Here is a 23,397-nt window from a genome sequence, read left to right on the forward strand (position 1 = left end):
TCGCGATAGATTGCGAGTCATGTAGAGTCGGCAGAAGAGTTATGCAGACCGTCGACGTTCGGACCTCGAGTTTTAGGTGGGGGACTTGGTGCTTCTGACGGTGTCACCTTGAAAAGGTGTCATCTGATTTAGGAAGTGGGGGAAGCTGGTCCCTAGATTTATTGGTCCCTTTAGGATTTCTGCCCGGGTGGGCAAGGTTGCATACCGGCTGGATTTGCTCGACGAGCTCAGTCAAATCCACAACACCTTCCACATATCTCTTCTTCGGAAGTGTGTGGCCGACGACTTTCTAGTTGTTCATTGGATGATATTCAAGTTGATGATCTTCTGAATTACGTGGAGAGACCAATTGCGATTCTCGACCAAAAGACGAAGACCTTGCGCAACAAGGAGGTGAATCTTGTAAAGGTGCACTGGTAGCACCGGAAAGATTCTAAATCGACTTGGGAACCTAAGGGCGAGATGAGGGAACATTAACCTGATCTGTTCAGGGTTTAGTACTTCGAGAGCGAAGTCAGAGTTAAGTGGGGGAGAGATGTAACATCAAGTTTTGAGGTACATGACTTTGAGGTTTATTTTATAGCATTTGGATATAGTCACGACGTGAGCAATGCTTCTCACGTCGTGAGCTAAAGTTGACTTGTGGACCTGCATCCTTTGAGTCTCACGACGTGATCCCTTGTTGCTCACGGTGTGAGAGCGGCCGGATAACAAAAACCCTAAATTTTTGGTATTTAATGCAATGTGAGGGCTAGGGTTGTTCACACTCAGCCTCCTTTACACTCTAAGCCTCCAGAAACCCTGATATCAACCATTTTGAAGCTCTTTGTCATTTTGGTGCACTTTCTAGTTTGAAGAAGGAGAAAAGAAGAGGAAAAGAAATGTCCTAGTGGTGGAGTTTGCAAAGTATCATCATCATCTGCATCTCTTCTTGTTGTTGGACCTTTGTAAGTGCTAAAGGTTAAAAATTTATTGCATCTTATGGATAGATCTAGGTTTTTGTCCATATTTCTTGTAAGTCCCAAATCTGCTTGTGTATCAATCAGATCCAATTGATGGTGCGGAATCCCAATCAATTGGATGATGCAAGATCAAAATAAAGAAGAAGGAGAAGAAGAATAATATGAATCTTGAATGTTTTGATGATTAGAATGAAGTTCCTTACACAAGATTCAGTTTCTCTCTCTAGAACACACCTTGAGTTTCATACACTTAAGCTCCTCTTGTAGTTTCCTGAAGTCCTTAGTCTTGGCATCTAGTTGTTCTTTCAATGGTTTCTGGCCTTTCCTAAGTTGGTACCCCTCCCATTTAAGGTCTTCGTTCTCCCTTTTTATTAATTCAATTTGCTCACGAAGAAATTTGATTGTAGCTTCACAAGATGGAGTACATGAAACTTCATTGATCGGGATGCTTGAAGAACTCATTCTTATCAAAAATGCCCTTTACCTAAAAACTCAAAAGTCAACCTTAAAAGTCAAATTTAAAAAGTCAAACTTAAAAGCTAAATTTGAAATTTTGAAAGTTAAACGAGAAAGTCAAACTTTAAAGTCAAAGGTCAAACTTGGAAGTCAAAGTCAATTTTTAAGTCAAAAGTCAATTTAGGAAGACAAAAATTAAAAGCCAAAATTTTTGGGTTGAAAATGAAATTTTAAAATTTGAAAAATTGAATTTTGGGCAAAAAGTGTCAATATTGTGAAATTGGAAGAAGCAGCGAAGCCTTATGAATTAAATTGGGAAGGAATGGTATGTGTTCCTTGCTAGATCAAGTGGTAAGGCGCTGGAATGATGAGGCAGGAGACCCGAGTTCGAATCTTGGCCACCCCAAAAAGTTTTTGAATATTTGCTGATACGCGTGCGAGGATGCTGCGTGCGAGGACTGTCCGAAGCCGGAAACGATGCTGAGCCATGAACGAGGTGAGGACCGCAAACGAGGCTGGACCGTGAACCCTTCTCGGTCGTAAACGAACCTCGGACCGTGAACCCACCGAGGACCGTGAACCCTTCTACCCGGTCGTGAACACTGCTTCAGTGGCCGTGAAAGCTTCTTCGGATCGCGAACAAAACAGCGTTTTTCACCTCTTTTTACTCCAAAACTCGATCAGAAACTCGTTTTTATGAAAAACGCAAAGAACAAACCTCCATTATTTTGCCAAGAACTATCCAAAGACGCAAAAATCCTTCAAAAATAAGATCAAAAACGGTCCAGATCTGGCCAAAATGATTGATACAGACCAAGCTCTGATACCAACTGTAAGTCCCAAATCTGCTTGTGTATCAATCAGATCCAATTGATAGTGCGGAATCCCAATCAATTGGATGATGCAAGATCAAAATAGAGAAGAAGGAGAAGAAGAATAATATGAATCTTCAATGTTTTGATGATTAGAATGAAGTTCCTTACATAAGATTCAGTTTCTCTCTCTAGAACACACCTTGAGTTTCAAAAAACTTTAGTCAAGCAATGCACACGTTTATAGCATAAAATGTCAGGTACACCTTGAGCACACACACACAGCACCGTAAACTACTCTCTGCAACGTCTAACTCTAACAACACTCTGACAGACTCCTATATATAGTGACAGACCAACCGCAAACATGGTTCACGGCCGTGAACACCAAACAACCTAGAATAACTCTACCGCAAACACCAAATACGACCAAAACCCTACCATGACCTATACATATAGTTTCCTAGCCCAAACCATGTAATTATGTCCTAACAATCTCCCCCTTGGTTTGGGACTAGCATGTACTCAGGTCTTCTTGAACAGCATCAAATCCGATTTTCCCATAGCCCCCAGCCATAACCTCTTTTCAATGATTGTCCCAACCATACTTGTGAATTCTTTGGCCGCCGGTTCCAGAAGCTCTGATTTGCAGTATATTTGATGACTAGCCAAGGTGTGTATATCTCGCTCCCTGAACCGTAAAAGATCTTTCGCATCAACCAAACGAAGAACACTATCTGGAAGTTTGATCGCTGTTGTAAATGTGGCCTCATCGAAAGCCCAAAATTCCATATAGTGTAGGTATCCTTCATGAAAGTGTTCGGGAATAGGAATTTCTTTTAATTGTTTAGCGGGAGGCCACATCACAATCTTCATTGGTTTGTTAGTTTGAGGATCGAGCACATCCGAGTCTCTTCTAATACTTGATTCTGCAGTTTTCATTCCAGTAAACTTTGCCTTGACCTGCCTCTCCAGAAACCGTTTGAAATCAAAGGCCTTAGGATCATGAGAAGGATTGTGGAACGGAGCTTCGGAGAGTTCCGCGAGATCGACTCTCGTCCAATAACAAAAATCATGAGTATCCTTGTAATATTCAGGGTTGCCAATCTTCCTTTTCACCACCCACAGTTTGAATTCATCGTTATATCCCCACATTTTGATTCCCGATCAATTGCCAAATTTGTCGCCAAATTTCCGTTTCTCAAAATCGGTTACTGTAAGTTGGGGCTAATCTCCATGACGGATCTCATCGGAATTCTTCATGAAGAGCCATCCCTCTTTCTTCTGAGTTGTAACCTTCCTTTTAGCTTGCCTGATGGTGATTCGTGGATTTGCTTGGGCAGGTTCCTTTTCAAATCGATCGACAATCCTTGTGGTTCTAACGGGTGGTGGATCCACAATGTTAGGCTGGACATGGGCACTAGGAGAATCTTCAGTGGCGTTAGGCTCTTCAACTGTAGACTTGAACTTATCACCGAATTCTGCAATAAGCTTGTTTTTTAAGTCAAAGAAGCCTGCTGATAGGGCACCAAGATTAAGCTGGAGGTCGGAGATCTGTTTAGCCTTCTGAGAGTTTTCTAGCTGGAGGTTGGAGATCTGATCAGTCTTCTGAGAATTTTCTGCTTCGAGCTTTGAAACTCGAATATCGAGATTCCCAATCAGAAGGTCTTTTTCAATGATCTGTTGTTTAAGAATAGTGATCTCCTCCCTTAGCTCTGGAGTCGATGGGTCCGCTCCCCCTGAGCTGCCATCCCCAATAGATATACCTTTTCCGCGAGTAGGAAGGTCTGAGTCTTGTTCTGCCAAGAACTTGGCGAGCCTCACAGAGGCAACGTCATGCGCAGGCCTTGCAGGAGAGGAACCCCCAGGAGCTGAAGAGCTCCCGGCTTCAAATGAAGATCGAACACCACTTGGACCTGTTTGAAAAACAACTTGGGTTGGAATAATTGGTGAAGCGTATGTGGTTGCGGGCTGTGTGGGCGGGGCATGATCACAAATAAGCACTCCCGTCCTCGGATCATGTCGTCTCCGTCTCAACGGAGGCTGGGAGCTTTGAGTCATTAGAGGATCACTTGCAGATGGCATAGAAGTTGGAATGGCAACATGAAGGGGAGGAATCCTTGATGTTGCATCTGTATCAATTGTAGCACCGGCCATCTATTCTGAAGTAGGAGGCGTCGCCTTTTTAATGTCTTCAACTCCCCCTATCTCTGTTGCATGTTGTGCAACATCATTGATATTGTCGAAGAAGGAGTCGAGGTCTTCATTTGTTGGGCAGTAATCGTTATGCTCGATCTCAAAATTGAAGTCTTTATTGAAACTCGACAAGTCACCACCAAAAATCACATCATCATTATCAAATTCCTCATCATCATCATCACCCGCATCTTCACCCTCATTATAGTCACTTTGCACCTCCACATTCGTCATTAGATCATGTTCCTCTGCCACGATTGCAACAGGAGGAACTCTTTCTTCTTCATGCTCTGAAGCAGCAATAACATCATCTTCTGTTTCCATATGACCTGAGGAGCTTTCAGTTGCTGATGCATCACTAACTTCAGCAAAAATTCTGAACTTCACCAACCAGAACTTTCCCTCAAACATGAATGTTCCCTTTCGGTTATGTTTCATGAGGCCGAAGGTGTTGGAGCCAAGAGATTTGACATCGAGTGTTTCTCTCCTCTTTTTTCGATCTTTGGGTGCTTGCTGTTGAAGATCAATTGCAGAAATCTTGGGTACATGAGAAACTTGTCTCTTTTCTTCCCTTCAACGTTCCCCACCATTTCATTCAGTATGTACTTGGAGAAGTTGAAATCTAGACCCATGGCAAGAGCTGCGATTGCACCCGTATTGAGTAAGGAGATTTCATTAGCTCCTGATCTTCGACCAGAAATGCAGCTCACGAACACATGAGCTAAGAACCTCCAGTTAGGGGGCAGAAGCTTCTTGATAGTTGGAGGAAACACCCCTTCGTAGCCCATCTGTTTGATGATCGCTTTAGTCTGATCCAGGTCAATGACTGATGGAAACTTCCTTTTGTCATCAATTTGTAGTACTTCACGGATGATCTGCTCTGTCACAGTAATCTTCTTTCCTTTAACAATTGCTTCTAGGGAGACATCATCATCTTCACCTCTTTGCACTACAGCTTTGCTCCAAAATTCCTTGATCAGGCTTTGGTAGATGACAGGACTGATTGTAAGAGCAGAAGCTAGGCAACATCTCCTCAATCCGTGAACCATGGACTTGAAATCAGTGTGGGTTGCAGGTGGATCAACCAAGAAAATAGCCAACTTGTGGATGTCAGCGAATTTCAAGTCAGCCATTTTTGATCTGCACCAACCAAGCCAAGTGAGAAAACCATTGATTTAAATAATTAAAATTAAGGTTTTACTCATTAAACAATTTAATGCTTTAATTGATGATTAAGTGTTGGAAAAATAATGTTCATGCCCAAAAATTGGAGTTCACGGTTAGAAGGGGGTCCACGGCCGTGAACCCTTCAATAGCCGTAAACCCTTCAAAGGGCTGTAAACCCTTCAAAGGGTCGTAAACCCTTCAAAGGGTCGTGAATGTCGAACAAAGGTTTTTCATCGATTAAGCCCTCGATTCACGGTCGATTCGCATGAAGAATATCTTTGTAGGGTTCGCCATTAGCATACCTGTGCGAGGAAACAAACGATTTCACGAAAAATGATGAATCAAAAATCGACAGTGAGAGAGAATCGGAGAGGGTGTTCGCGGCCGCAATCTCAGAATGAGGGTAAGAAGTGTTTACTGTCGTGAAACCCTCCTTTTATACTTGGACCCATACCCGGTCCATTTCCCTTGAATAGCAAACCCAAAATACTTAAATCCAAGCCCAATATTCCTATTTAATAAAAAATAATGCATTTTGAAGACTTAAAAATAAAATTAAAATTAAAATAAAATCAAAAAATTTAAACTAAACTATTATTTTTTTTTTAATTTTTGATTTTTTAGAAAAATAAAATAAAAATAAAATTTGAAATTAAAATGAATTAACACTAATTTCTCTTTCTGCCATGCTAATAATATTTTTGTGAGTTTGGGATCAAGGTTATTAGACAGCCTTAATCCGTTTATCGGTACCTCCCCCTTCATGAATAGATCTGGCCAATCGCCGATATTGTGGTCCACTTAAACACGAAAGATTGTGACAAAATTATGACATACTACAAGTGATAAGACATTGTGATCTTACGTTCCTAGATAAAATTCTTAAGGACCATTCATCTGACGACGACCAAGGATATTGTTGTCCACCTAAATTGAGCCGCGAGATCTACAGACAACCTATTAATTGTTCAATTTCAGATGTACTAGAACATGTTCCCGCTTCCTGATATACCCCAATAATCAGGGACTTCCAAAATACTCCTTACTTTAGATGAGCAAACAATTATTATGGGAGAAGACAGATTTAGAATGCATATGTTGTACACCCAGGTCGGATCTCTTCCAATCACGCAGAGGGTGAAACATATGACTAACCAGATTTAGAGGGATTGAGAAGTAGAATGGTGCATATGTTGTGTACCAGGTCGGATGTGTTTCAATCACACAGAGAAGACAACATATGGCTAACAGACAGAAAGAATTGCATAGATAAAAGATGCATAGAGATTGAATTGCATATGTTGCAGTCCAGGTCGGATGTATTTAAATCACGCAGAGGAGGCAACATATGACTAACAGAAAGAAAGCAAGAAAATAACCTTCTACAGACCTAATTTATCAGAATTCCCCAGTCGCCCCGTCAATACCGGAATTAAGGACAGAGTCCGCACATCGAGGAAAAGTTAAACCACAGTTCTAGATACAGATTAATTAGTGTAATCCGCAGATTCCCATGTATATCTCCCTGCTCAATCTACCCAAGCGTCGTATTGTCAGGCTAATCGGATCTATCTAGGTCAAGATTTGTCAAGTCTCTAGATTCCTTAAGTTCATCTATGCCTAGTCAAGTCCATTTAAATCTCTCGTGCCTACTAGCGCATTGAACACAGAGCCTAAACAATTCAACTTTGGTACCTTACACAGATTAAAATTGCATGTTATCACATATTGATATCACTTCCCAACAGACATATAAGAAAATAAGAAATTGTATTCAAAACGAATCAGTTTAAGATAAACTCAGGAGTATCGAGAAGAAAATTCAAACTGTAAGTCACCGATTGATTTTGCATCCAGAAGGTCTGAGAACAGCACGCATAATCTCATAACAGATCTGAAAATTCTTCACATCGTTAAGCACAAAACCCATGAGTGATCCCTTCCTTTCTTTCTTTCCCGCAAAGGACACATACTCTCAAACAAAGTTCTGAATTTTGTACAGTTGAGAGATGCCTCCTATCATATGCCTGGAACAGCCACTATCAACAAACCGAAGTCTGATGATATGCCTCCATAGCTGCTCCGACACAGAGCAGGATTAGTTGGTCTTTGGAACCCATCCCATTTTAAAACTGGGTTGACCTTTGTCATATGTGCAAGGAACTCTCTCCCATGACATATCCTGCTTATCACAAACAGAAGATGAAGAAATGTTAGAAACGTTAGGATATTTGGGAGATTGAACCTTTGGTACCCATTTGTAGTTGGGTTTAACCCATTTCTTGTTCGATCCGATGGGTGCCTTATCGCTTGCTTTTGAACTTGAAGCCGATCATCGAGATAACTTTGACGTAACCGGTCTTGGTTTCACTGGAGCATCTCTTGGATTGGACTTCTTGGCTGGCATTCCCTTCTTGCCCTTGGGACTTTGATTCTTGGCCTTTTGCACGTTATAGTCGCCATTTTCTGAACGTGACCTTGAGGGGATTCTTTTGGAAAATCTCCCTATTGGCGCATTTTGCCAGCCTTATGTGTAGTAGGGAACGTATGCGCGATTTGGACAGTTTCTGGTAATGTGTCCAGGTGCTCCACAGTGAAAACATGTCTTTTTCTTCACATAGGAATTGTCTCTTCCTGCCCGTGGTGGTGTGTCCTTGTCTTGTCTTTGGTTGTTCCCACATGGACACATACAGCAAGATGGCTGTTTTACTTTTTCTGGTGGCCTGTATTTACCAACAGCAGGTTGATTAGAAGCAACTAAGTTTGAAGCAACAGATTCATAGTTCAAGGAGTCATTGATTTGTTCAATAGTGTTCTCCTTGTTCTCATCTTCCGCTACTTTACCTGCATAGGAAGTAGAAACATTAGTATCTTTCATCTCAACACCCTCAGTTGGCCCTGATTGTTCAGTCTTAACTGAAGCTGGTGTAGGGGTTTGGCCATACTCAAGGTGTGCTTCATTTTCAATTTCTTCCTTAGTCAGAGGGGTGAAAGTGCAGGTATGATTGAAAGGAGGAGGAACACTTTCATACCCTAGACCCTTTTGTTGGTTATCTTTAAATTTCAAACAATTGTCAATCACGGACACAAGTACCTCACTTGACACATCAAATTTCTTAAAGCTGAATTCAACATCTTTATACTTGGCATTTAATGCATCAAGTTCGGCAGTTACAGTGGCAAGGTCTTTCTGAAGATATCTATAATTGACACACTTGTTACTGTATTCTTCTTGTAGTTTTCGGAAGTCCTTGGTCTTGGCATCTAGTTGTTCTTTCAATGGTTTCTGGCCTTTCCTAAGTTGGTACCCCTCCCATTTAAGGTCCTATTTTTCCCTCTTTATCAATTCAATTTGCTCACGTAAAAATTTTACAGTGTTAATACAAGATTGAGAACACGAGTTTTCACTGACCTCTGTCTTTGCAGGCTCTGGGGTGGTCTGCACCATAAACGCGAATTGCAGTTCCATCATCTCCGCCTCTGGGTCCACCTCAGCTTCTCCTTCTGGGATGTCGTTGATTTGGGCAAGGTGCGTATTTTTAGGTCCTGAAATTTCCAGGGCCTGGATCTGATCTTCCCAGTCAAACGACTGAGCCACCACTGCAAGATTCGCTGTCTGATTGTTGATGGTATCTCCCCGGCTACTTCCTACTGGCACCATAGTTCTTTCGCTGTTTTCCCTCCTGTCTGGTTTAGGGAAGTCTCTGGCAAAATGGCCAGGCTCATGGCAGTTAAAGCATCTTAGTTTGCCCTTGTTGAAACCGACCTTCTTTTCCGCATTCATTCCCCAGTTGTTCTTGCCTGTTTTCTTTGTGAATTGTTTGGCCCTGAACACAGCCATGGCAATTTGCCATGTGCTGTACATCTCCTCGACATCTTCTGGGTGTATTTGATCCACGTCAGCAAAAGAGAGCTGAGGAGGCAGTTCCCCGGCCACAAAGGCGTTATAGTAGTTAACAAGTCTGGTTTCCAAAGCCATGTTTTCATCATTTTCTTTGGGAGTAGGAGCAGGAATAGGTGCTTTCGAGGAGGAGGCTGCTTGCGGATAAGACATTGACGATTGGATGCTTTGCATGGGTAGAGTAGCATAAGATGGTGGTTACGTTCAGAAAATGGCGACTGGAACGTGCAAAAGGCCAAGAATCAAAATCCCAAGGGCAAGAAGGGAATGTCGGCCAAGAAGTCCAATCCAAGAGATGCTCCAGTGAAACCAAGACTGGTTAGGTCAAAGTCATCTCGGCGATCAGCTTCAAGTTCAAAAGCAAGCGATAAGGCACCCATCGGATCGAACAAGAAATGGGTTAAACCCAACTACAAATGGGTACCAAAGGTTCAATCTCCCAAATCTCCTAATGCTTCTAACGTTTCTTTATCTTCTGTTTGTGATAAGCAGGATATGTCATGGGAGAGAGTTCATTGCACAGATGACAAAGGTCAACCCAGTTTCAAAATGGAATGGGTTCCAAAGACCAACTAATCCCACTCTGTGTCGAAGCAGCTATGGAGGCATATCATCAGACTTCGGTTTGTTGATAGTGGCTGTTCCAGGCACATGATAGGAGGCATCTCTCAACTGTACAACACTCAGAACTTTGTTTGAGAGTATGTGTCCTTTGCGGGAAAGGAAGAAAGGAGAGGATCACACATGGGGTTTTGTGCTTAACGATGTGAAGAATTTTTGGATCTGTTATGAGATTATGTGTGCTGTTCTCAGACCTTCTGGATGCAAATTCATTCGGTGACTTACAGTTTGAATTTTCTTCTCGATACTCCTGAGTTTATCTTAAACTGATTCGTTTTGAAGACAATTTTTTATTTTCTTATATGTCTGTTGGGAAGTGATATCAAGAAAGTGATAACGGGCAGTCTAAACATGTGTAAGGGACTGAATTTGAATTGTATACACTCTGTGTTCAATGTGCTGGTAGGCACGATGGATTTGACAGTGTGGATTTAGATAGGATTGTTTGGACTGACCATACAACGCTTGGGTAGATTGAGCAGTGAGATAAACACGGGAACCCACGGGATACACTAAATTAATACGCATCTAGAACTGTGGCTTAACTTTTCCTTGATGTACGGACTTATGTCTTTAATTCTGGTTCTGATAGGGCGACTGGGGGGGGGGGGGTTCTGATAAAGTAGGTCTGTAGAAAATTATTTTCTTGCTTTCTATCTGTCAGTCATATGTTGCTTCCTCTACGTGATTGGAAGAGATCCGAATTACAGTAGGGTATAACCACTCAGTCTACAAACTTAGAGTACGTGGACCCGCCTTGATTCTTATTCCTTGTCTGACTGTGAATTTAGGGCATAACCACTCAGTCTACAACCTTTTCAATCTTGAATTACATACGACTAAGCTACATCGAACGATCATAGAGAGGTCTAATAGAAATCAGACTATGAAATCACACCGTTTATACCAAGGCACTTGTATTGCTAGGGCACCCAAAAATTTAGACCAAGACAACCAAAGTAGTAATACTAAGAACGAAATGGGTGACATTACAAATGTGTACATAGAACACACTATCATTTCAAACAATTGTCCCTTTCAGATCAATCCAACATCTATTACAATAAGAAGCCCAACGGTGTCAATTGACATGGGCTGACTTGATCCTCACCATACGAAATTCATGTACCAACGAGACTCTTCACCTTAACCAATCGATTAACGAGACCCCTACAACTTCTAACGACGATACTCGAATTATCTCGAGCATCTAGACCCTTAGGTACCCGTGCAAGTAATACCACACTCATTTCTAGCCCTTAATAGGGATAAGGAAACGAGGAGCAAAGGACACCAAGGGTAACCTAGAGATTTATAAACCCCCTTAAGATGTTTCCGAAGCCCTTTCGTAAACATCACCTACATGTCAAGTTGAGTTCGGAGATCGACTCAACTCAAGGAGCCATTCTCGTAGCCAGACCACCAAGACCACTTAGCACCAACAGAAACCCCGAAGGTATCCGGTCGGTGGAACGACCCAGTAAGTATGAGGTTATCAAACCAAGACTTGAGCCTTAGAGAACGCCTATCCAACTCATAAATAGGAAAGGCTAAGTGTCCATAGGACCACTGACTACTAAGAATCAAACAAAACCATCCTCAAGGATCGATATCCCTTATCCCGAATCGAAGATTTACTCGACCTACTCCTAGAAACAAGCAAAGATCAACCTCCCACTAGTTCAAAAATCTCTTAGTAAGAAACTCCCATGGCAACTTAAGAAGTATGAGGCCAACCATACCGCACAAAACTTTAACTCTGGTAACAAACGTGTTCGCCCTAAGGTTTAAAGACACTACTGTTGGGACGTCAAGTACACAAATCATCAATAGCCATAACCACCCATTTTCACTTCACCATACAAGACGCAAGGTTAGAATACCTCTGTGTTGGGCTGAGATGATCAACACCCAGCTAGCCAAAGGGCAAGTACCCTACGACGCTGTCACCAGTCCCGAAATCATCAGGGAGACAACCGAAGAGATTACCCAAATTCAAGCACGACAAGAGTCATCTAGAAACTGACAAAAGAACTACGCAAGTAAGCGATAGAAGTCTTTGGAATCCCAAGTTAGTGACCATGTACTACTAAAAGCCCTATTTGGAAAGAGATAATAAGCTTTGGGAAGAGCATAGGAAAGCAAACCTGAGATACCCGCACCTTTTCCTTAGTACTTGAGATGCTGCTTTAGAATGAATTTCGGGACGAAATTCCCTCTAACGGGGGGATGATGTCACAACTGGAAAAATTAGGTTAAAATGTGAAAATTCATGTACAATATAACCTCCTTGTGTAACCTTACAAAATCCCATCTAGCGAAATTCAAAACTTCAATGCCATTAAGTTCATACTTTCATATATTGTGATTCAAACCCAAAACTCGATCCAATAAGTCTAATCCAATCCTTTTTGGGCCTTAGCCCAAGAAATTCTCAACCCAAAACCCTTATTGGACCAATACTTCCTTATTGGGCCATGAATACCTTTCTTGGGTCATAATGGACCCAATACTCCATTTAGCATTATTTTAGGGCTAAAACACTTTTAATGGGCCAATGCAATATCAAGTCCAAGATGCATGATCTTCTATCCTTCCTCCTGTTCTCGAATTAAAAAAAAAATGAAGATTCAACCTAAGCATGACAACACACTTTTAACCACCATATTTCTAGACATTTAACCCCCCATATAACCATGCAATCTCATGCATCTAGGAGGTTATTGTTCCACAAATATCAAGGCATAAACCCCCTCTTCTCTCCTCTTCATTTCTCGGCCACTCCCTCCCTCTCTACCCCATTCCCAAACTTCATCTCCAACATATTTTCTCTCAACACCCAAAGACTCTCTCATCCTTTTCTTCAAAATTCGTGGTTTGTATGTGTGTTACAAGAAGTTTCTCTTCAAGTTTCATAATTTGGTAAGTTCTATGATTAACTCAAGTATTTTGCTTCATGTTTATACTTAGAACATTCAATTTACACACTTTGTTGTGTGATAAACTCCTTAGAACCCTCACAATTTCGAGATCTCACCAAAAACTCAAGCTAGGTTCAAAGTTTCATCTTCTTCTTCATCTACATCTTGAAAACCCCAAGGTGAGTTCATACCCCCTTGTTTTCGGTTTTATAATGTTTTTGGGGGAGACTACAAGTGCTTTTGTGTTAGATCTATGTATATATGCATGTTTATGTGTTTAACTTTTAGATCTTTACTTGAAAATGAAGTTTATCACTTGGATCTTCATATAAACCTTGAGAAAAGTATGTGTCCTCACATATAATACTTGTAAACTTGTAGATCTGAGATTTATCCACTTAAAATAGCAAAAACAAGTGTTGTGAACAAACTTAGATAACTTAAACTCAAAAATCAGCCCTTGACAGAAATGTTTTAGTCCAATCTCGAACTGTTTTGACCTCCTTAATGGTAATATTTTTCAAAACTGTTTTACATGCAAAAGGTTCAGGTTATTACCTTTAAAATGACTACTCTCACGTTTTCATACGATTTTTCTACTATTTTTGGCGAATTTTACAAAACTGCCTATCAGATTTGAAATAATTTCGGACCAACCTGTGAAGGTGAGCAATTTCACACTTGTTAGAGGCCAATAAAAATTATGAGAGAAATTGTGAACAAAGTAGAAACAATTTCCAAACTTCCAGAATTTACGGATCCAAATTTCGACTTACGATGATTTTTCTACAAATTTTCCAACAACTAGGTCAGAAAAGCCAAAAACCAGAAAAATGTGTATTTCACAAAAATCAAGCCAAAAATGATATTTTTGACAAAAATGAGTTTAAAATGTTATTTTTACCACGAACTAGTCAAAAACACAAGTTTTGAACAAAATGGGGGCTAAAGTGTTATTTTTACTATAATTGGGCCTTAATTGAAAACTTTGTGGCTTATTGGGCCAAAAACGTCATTTTTACAAAAAGTGGGCTTTTTATATCAATTTTGTAAATAATCGAGCTAAAATAAACAAAACAATAACAAACGGGTTAAAAACGATATTCTTATCCTTATTGGGCCTGGAAATAATATACATGTTTAGTGGGCCTTAGTGTCCTTTTACATGTATATTGGGCTCAGGGTAGACATTCACATTCCTTTTGTGCCTGGAAATAATAGATACGTATAGTGGGCCTTAGTGGTCCACTTACATGTTTATTGGGCCTGGGAATGAGTTTTATATGTGTTCTTCTTTCTTTTCCGTGTAAATTTTCGATTAAGGATCTAGTGAGACCTGTCGGTTGGCACCTTTGAGTGTACAATCGTAGCCTGTAGTTATAACCAGAGTTTCCTGGAGGGAAAGCGAGAGTTTGTGTATAGATCTATACGGGGGTGACACCCCACATCTGAGCTGTTCGCTACAGTTAGACTAGGCCAGTCTAGGGTGATAAAAACCTTATCCTATTCCGTCGGCGTCCCAAAGACGCAAAGACAGGCGAAATTGTCATTATTTAGTATGGTTATAACGACTCACTTAGAGGAATTAACGTTATAAGATTTACGGGAAACCATTCTATTTTCTTTTTGTGATAAAACGGGAAACCTTCTTTTTGATAAAACGACAATCTATAAGCATCGGTACTCAACCACCGGGGTTGAGATTTCAGCATTATCTATTGCAGACAACATCGGGTTGTCTGGAAATCATTCTCTTTCTATTTTTGTAACCATTAACACACATGCATTAATATAAGATCGGACACAAATATTTCAAACCATTTCTTTTTAGAAAGTATCAGATATTTTTTAAAGCACTTTGAAAACGATTCTAAACAAGTACAAAAATCATTTTTATTCAAAACTGCTTATGAACTCACCAACTTTTTAGTTGACGCTTTTCAAAACGACTTGTATTCTCAGGAATTCCAGTAGCAGGTAATAAGTTCGACTATAAGATCAAGTGGTGCGACTTCAAGAAATTTTACTTTCTTACTTTTGTGTAACTGATGAACAAGATTCAATATGTAAACTATGTAAGTGTGTATTTCCAATGTATGATGTTTGGTTGCTATGTTTCATTCATATTCAATTGTTATGATACTATACACGAAGTCATCTGCCCCCGGACGTTTGCGCCGTCCAGGTTCGGGGGTGTGACAATATGCAACATTCTACCTCTCAATCCCTCTATCCTAGTTAGCCATATGTTGTCCCCTCTGCGTGATTAAAAGAGATCCGGCCTGGGACACTACATATGCACCTATTTCTAAATCTGACTTCCTCCTTAATAATTGTCTATTCACCTAAAGTAAGGAGTCCTTAGGAAGTTCTTGATAACCAGGGTATATTGGGAAATAGGGAACACGTTCTAGTGCAACTAAAATTGAACCATTTAAGAGGTTGTCTGTAGATCTCACTGCTTAATTTAAGTGGACAACAATACCCGTGGTCGTCGTCAGCTAAATGGTATATTTGGAAAAGTTTGTCAATATTCTTCGTGTTTAAGTGGACCACAATACCGACGATTTACCAGATCTATTCATAAAGGGGGAGGTACCGATAAACAAATTGAGGTTGTCTAAAAACTTTGATCCCAATTATTTTTGTTTTTGTTAAATTTGTTCATAGTTTTCCTCTATGCACAAATTTAGGGGGAGAATTAAAAAAAATCAAAAATCAAACAAAAATAAAAAAATTATTAAAATTCCAAAAATAGTGTTATTTCTGTTTTATTTCTTGTTCAGAAAAATCAAAATTCCAAAAATATTTTTGTTTCTGTTTTATTTTTCAGAAAATATGAAAAATACAAAAATATGGTGTGCTAAGTTTTCTTTTAGTTTTGTTTTATCTTGAAAAGTGAATTCAGATATAGATGAGACTCATGGAGTCTGTATCGAGATTTTCTGAGCCAAGGCTTCATCCGTGATCATCGAAGAATATTCATTCGAAGGAACAAGAAATGAAGATTATTCTTTCAACATTCAATCTTTCAACCCCAGAAGCAAGGTGAAGCTGACTTGAAGATTATGTGACAGATTTCATTGAAACCTCCTCAATCAATTTGTTGCTATTCATGAACCTGCTAAAGTGATCCAGAAAATTAGTTCTCTCTGATATTATCTCTGAAGATTCTCAAGCTGAAAGTGCTATCTTTCAAGAATCTCTACAAGAAGCCTCCTCACCCAATGTGCGTTCAGAGTCAAATCTTGAAGAAAAGCCCAACTGCTCAAGATGAAGTCATTTATTGAAGATTCATCAAGTTCATCTTGAAGCTGTGAAGAAATCGAAGATAAATGTTGAAGCCAAGCTCCAAATGAAGATTGACAAGAAAAGCTAGCTACATTTTTAGAGGGAGTTTGTTGGGTCAATTAGAAAAGAAAGCTATAAACCAAGGGGGGGATTGTTGGGTCTAAAATATGGTTTATACTTTGCTTTTCTAAGCAATTGGGTTTTCGGTCCATGTGGTGTGTGCGGTTAAGTGTTCACGGCCCAATGGTTGTTTACGGCCGTGAACTGGTTCATGGCCGTGAACCTCTTCACGGACCATGTGCCATAGATATATAAGATGTGAGGCGAGGTGAGTGTATGGCCAAAGAGAGAGAGGAGCTTAAGTGTGTGTAACTCAAGATGTTTTAGAGAGAGAAACTAGAGAGAAGAATAGAGTGTGTGTGAATCTTGTAAGGAACTTCATTCTAATAATCAAATCATTCAAGATTCATCTTATTTTTCTTCTCCTTCTTCTTATTTTGATCTGGCAACATCAGATTGATTGGGATTCCGCACCATCAGTCGGATCTGATTGATATATCAAGCAGATTTGGGACTTACAGTTGTACGGCCACGGCTAGAGGAGCTTAAGTGTGTGAAACTCAAGGTGTGTTCTAGAGAGAGAAATTGAATCTTGTGGAAGGAACTTCATTCTAATCATCAAAACATTCAAGATTCATATTATTCTTCTTCTCCTTCTTCTCTATTTGATCTTGCATCATCCAATTGATTGGGATTCCGCACCATCAATTGGATCTAATTGATATGTCAAGCAAATTTGGGACTTACATTTCTTCATGTTTATCATGCTTGACTGAAGAAAACCCATAAAGTTACCAACTTTATGGATTCCAAGGGCTCCTTGATCATCATATTTTCTAGATCTGGAAATTGGTGAGGTATAAGAGCCATGCATGAGAGTTTGATGCTTTTTTCCCACTTTTTGACCTAAAATGGTTTGGGTCATGCATGGTGCAAGCTTGGCCATAAAGCAAACATTTATGGACCTTAGGGGTCCCCTTTAACTTCTGAATGAGATGGATTCAATGGCTTAACAGAATAAGGACTTAAAACAGTGACTTTTAGCTTCAGACAGAAATCACGACATGAGACATGAGGTTCTCACGACGTGAGAATGGGGAAACCCACGACGGAGTTGTCTGAGTCTGGAGCGATTAACTGGAATTGGACCTGGTCGACTCTCACGACGTGACCAAGGAAGGATCACAATGTGGGACCTTATATTAGGGTTTTGTCCAATAGATTTGACTCGATTGACTTTTGACTTTGACCAGGATTTTGGCTAAGTTCGACTTAGGGGTATTTTGAGTATTTTGATCTATAATCTGATTTTTGGCTATTGTTATTTTTAAAGGTGACCGGTAGAGTTAGTTTCGGAGCAGCGAGTTATTTCAGCCTTTATCCGTCTGTGAGGTGAGTTTTCTCACTGTATCCATGGGTCGAAGGCACCAATGTCGACCCATTATTGTGTATTTAGGATGATAGTTGCTATGTGGCTTATGTGTGTTTATATGTTGGGTTGAAATATACCCCAGGGTGGGGCCCACTATCATATATTCGGGTTGAAATAGACCCTAGGGCAGGGCCCACTATTATATGGTTAGGTTGAAAGATACCCCAGGGTGGGGCCCATATGTATTTTCAGGTTGAAATACACCCCAGGGTAGGGCCCATATGTGTGTGCCGGATTAGAAATACCCCAGGGTTTAGCCCAGTTGTATGTTTTGGTATGTGGTACTTTGGGGAACTCACTACGCTTTATGCTTACAGTTTATGTTTATGGTTTCAGATACTTCTGGTTCAAAAGGGAAGAGCCCGGCATGATGACACAACATCTTCCCCTCATGATTTTTTGCGTTTGAAATAATTGTACTATGATGTTTTGAATATTACGTTGATGATGGTTTTTGGAACAATTAATGAATGAAATTAATAGACTTTGAATGCAAAATTTATCACTGTTATTGGGTTGTTACACTATCCGACCACTGGATGATTAAATCTCACCTTAAATGGTGGATTTAGGTGAACTCCAACCCTTACCCTTTGAATTAGTTGTAAAATATTTATGTTAACTTGTACACTAGCTTTTAGAGTCTCTAATCAACCCATATCTAAGGAGTCTAAGTTAATTATTATGGAAATTAGTTCATATGGTGCTTTTTAGTTGTGATTCCATTATTCTAATGAAGTTTTATGACGTGCATTAGTAATTCTAATAATTTTTCACCATTGGAGTTGAATAATGAGATTTTTTGAATCTAGTTAAACTTTATGAAATATTAATTAAACATGGAAATGATTTACTCAAACCAAAACTAGAAATGTTTTGATGATTTGAAAAATATTTACATGGATTTATGTTATCCAACAAGGATTTAAACCATCACAAATTCATAATATTTGTTTGGCGTCATTGGGAAGATGGAATCATAAAGTTAATTTGGAATATGAACTTTAAAGAATGACTAAGCCCTTGTTGGGAAGATCTTAATGATCTTAGGTTCATATGGATATGATTAATAACATCATAAAGTCCTTTATGACTTAAGACTTTTTAGGTGCATGATTGGTTTCTTCATGGAAGCCTTGATTCGATGATGCATTAATCAATAAATGTATTAAGTCATAAACAAGTTAAAAACTTTCCTTTCACTCAAGCAAATGATGTCACTTGGGTGTCACGAAGATTTAACCCTAGTTTAATGAGGAAAGACAAGAAGATATCAATTAAATGGTATCCTTATAGGTTTAAACCACGAACCTTGTGATCTTTCTGGTTTACCCCCACACATCACATCTAATATGGGCATGCGCTATAAACCTTTTTCATTACCCTTTAGAAGATAAACCACTAATCTTCACTTGATGCGACATCACCTCTAGATCATACATGCAATGTTTTTACAACATTTTCATTACTTAAATGTTTCCAAAACATTGTTAAGAGTCCCAACTCATCCTTGTTCTCAATAACAACGTACTATCCTACCTCACATGGATCTATCATTAATGATAGTACCTTCTATCATTAGTGACTTCATTGTTACCCTTTAAACTTGAGAATTATGAGCACTAATGTCAAGTTAGGTTTCCACCACTAATCGATTCTATTGTGGTTTTAGACTCATGATTCTCATGGTAGATGTAATCAAATCTATCATTAATCAGATCTGTTATAATCGGTGATTCTCCTACTTATATCACCATCGTCGATCTTGTCACCACCAACCACCGCCTACCATCAGCTAGCGTGCTTCGTTGGAACAACAAAAAACGTCACACTCTACTCTCAAGTCCAGATCTGGTTTGTCTTCGGATCTACGATGTCCAGATCTGATTAAGTACAAGAAAATTTCTCCAATTTGCTTCGCCGGAACAACAGATTTGACAAAATCACCACCAACGTCACATCACTGTTAACACTGATGACGTGACTCCACCTTTACCACCACTGATGCCGCACCATTGTTGTTGTTGCTTACCATCGGTGTTAATGGATGCGAAGCTAGGGAACAATCTCAGATCTAGAAGTAAGATGCATTGAAGGTGTTTGATGAAATGCCTCAATGAAAACAGGAATAATGTGAATACGTGTCTGAACCAGTCTATTAAGTTGTGAATGAATATTTGGACTAGTTTCTTAAGCTATGAATGAATTTCTAAACTAGTTTCTTAAGTTGTGAATAAGTGTTTCTTTTATAATTATTAAGTTATTAATGCATAGATTTTATACATATTTGACTGTTTCAATAAGAAAACATATTAAAGGGCTATCCCCCGGCATAATATTAACAATATAGAGAAGGAAATATGTAAAAATGATAAGGAAAAGTGAAACAAAGCAAAACATAAACTATTGCGGCTTCTTTTTCGTTGCTTGACATATCCATCGAAGCTTTGCCTTGTTTTACCACTTTCCGTTTCCATTGTGTTTTATCTCTTGGAAAAAAACCTCTTTACTTGCCTATGTCTTGTTTCTAGGTTTTTTTAAATGAGAAAATGAATAACATACTGTCCAATGTCAGTTTATGTATTACTTTTAATACTTTGAATATATAAAACACACATATTTATTTTTTTAAAACATTAATACTTATTTTATGATATTTTAAAACCAAATTATTTAAGATATTGTTATTCTAAACATAAACGAGTTGTTAAAAATTCCAGTAGTGTAATATATTTTTTTCAATAAACTCATGATATATTTATTTATTTTTGTTAAAGATACTGTTATTCTAAGATTTTGTAATGTTAGCACTATTAAAATTTCAAATCTTTTAACAAAAGGATAAAAGAAATATCAAATTGAATATCATTTTATCTTTGTCATTAAACATATGATACAATTATAATTTTATATAATTTTAAGTTATTGGAGAAGTGCTGATTATTTAAGAAATGTTATGTGAAACTTACATCTATTTTAAAGTTAATTAATATATAATTTATATAAAAAAAATCCCAAAATGAATCTCATTTAAGCATACTAACTCAATCATGGTTTCGATCTCCTCACTTATAGTAGCCATGTTCCGTCTATGTGAATGTAGTACTTTTTATAAATATTAAATTGTGAAGGCGTGATTTTTTATAAGCACTAAGTTATGAATCCGCGACTTTTTATAAGTATTAAGTTGAGAATGCATGATTTTTTATAAGTTTTAATTGTGATTAAATGAATTTTTTTATAAGTTTTAACCAGTAAATGCATTAATTTTTATAAGTTTTAATGTGAATTTAGAATGTGCTTTTATCATACTAGTGTTTTCTCAAATAATATGAATTAACAATTTTTAAGTTGTGAATTGTGATGAGTGTCTGAAATGTTCTCTAATACAACCTCCAAAGCTCCAAACATCACCAGATGCACGTGAATGTATTTTATTAAACTATGAATTTGTGTAATAAACTGTGAACTAAATGTATTAGGTTATGAATTAAGTATATTAAGTTGTTAATTTTTTTTTACGAGTTTTGTGTTTGCTTATAAAATATGAGATTAAAGAAGCATTATACATAGATCTTATTTTCTCTAATTTTGAATAAAATATATAAAAATTAAACTGTGAATATTATATAAATTAAACTTTGAAATAAACACTAGCCTCAAATCTTAATGTATAAATGTAAGTTTTTAAATAGAAAATATTGATGTGAATGTATAATTTTTTTTGTATTAAATGTGAATTTAATATATTAAGCTGTTAATTTTGTGTATTAAACTGTGATTTCATTGTATTAAGTTGTGAATAAATTGTATTAAGTTGTAATTTGTTTTATGAATTTTATGTTAAAATATGAATATTTGTATTAATTTTCTTGTGAGTATTTTTTGTGGCATAAATATGTAAGAAAGTATTATTTTTTATAGTTGTTGTATTAAACTCTAAATTAGTGAATTAATAGGTTTATTAAACTCTTAATATATTATTTATGTTGCCAACGCATGATTTTATATATAAATCTGGTTTGAAATGATTAATGGTTGCGACGTTGACATAAATGGCCAGTGCCAATGTGTGGTAGTTGGTGGTGTCGGTAGAGTTTGACATTTACTTCTCAAAATTAGTGAATTAATAATATTATGATTGTATTAAGTTGTGAATTTTATGTATTTAGTTGTGAATGGATTGTATAAAGTTTTGTATATTATATAAATTTTATGTTAAAATAGGAATTGATGTATGAATGAAAATATTATGCCCTAAAAATTAAAATTTTTGCCATTTTCCTACCAAAAAAGATGAAAAATCAAGATTTTAACATGTTTAATAAGTATTGTGTGTGTATATATATATATATATATATATATATATATATATATATATACTTATAAAATGGGGGTTCTTAGGTTCCTAATCTTTTTTTGTTTTCATTTGAACCACTCACTATATATATATATATATATATATATATATATATATATATATATATATATATATATATTAAAACATATTAGTCATATCTTAAATTTTAAGATGTATAAGTTACAAAACTTTTTGTATAAATCCATTATGCATAAATAATTCATTAATACTTATCAAAAGCTTGAAGACTTGAATTAAGGAAAGTAATTAAAAATTTTAATTTGGAGCAAAATAAATTTTTTTTAAAATATTAAATTCATGTATATAAATTAATTTAAATTTCTTAAACTAAGCATTAATATTAATTAGATTACATCAATAATATAAGCAGACTATATAAACATAAGGTATAAACATAAATATTTTATTTAAAAGTGATAAAATTTTATTACATAATAAAAAATAATAAAATCTAATAATTATTTCCCCGTAAGAAACTATTCACAAAAAAAAAAAAATTTATCGTCGTCGCTTTGTGCGGGCACACATCTAGTATATATATATATATATATATATATATATATATATATATATATATATATATATATATATTGAATTTTAAGAGGTATAAGTTACAAAGTTCAGATGCGTGAGATCGAGGGACTCACCAACAGAGTCCGTAATATCCATACAGTGGCACGAAACGACAAATGGGTGTGTAATATTTCGAGCGACGGAATCTTCCACGTAAACGTCCTTAGAACACAGATTGATTGGAGGAATATGATGCCAGGTGAAATATCTATAAACTGGATTCATGACATCCCATTAAAGATCAACTGCTTCATGTGGAGGGCGAAGCTTGATCGGATCCCAACTGCATGTGCTTTAATGAAACGAGGTATACAGATTACATCGGACATATGTACCTACTGCGAGTCGGATATGGAAGATACGACTCATGTGTTATTTCGGTGCCCAGTGGCTTCGAAGGTCTGGGAATGGATATTCCTGTGGTGCAAAATTCCTCATATCCATTTTGGGAATGTAGCTGAATTGGTGAAGTTTGTAGCACAATGGGGAACATGCTTAAAGAAAAGAAGGACCTTAACTAGCATATGCTATGGGACGGCATGGATTATTTGGAAAGCGAGGTGCGATCGGATCTTTAAAAAAATAAGGACTTCGCCCTCTAAACTGACAGATATGGTGAAAGCC

This window comes from Lactuca virosa, chromosome 4, assembly GCF_052849685.1.
Source record: "Lactuca virosa cultivar CGN04683 chromosome 4, Lactuca_virosa_CGN04683_v6, whole genome shotgun sequence".
NCBI classification, from domain to species: Eukaryota; Viridiplantae; Streptophyta; class Magnoliopsida; order Asterales; family Asteraceae; genus Lactuca; species Lactuca virosa.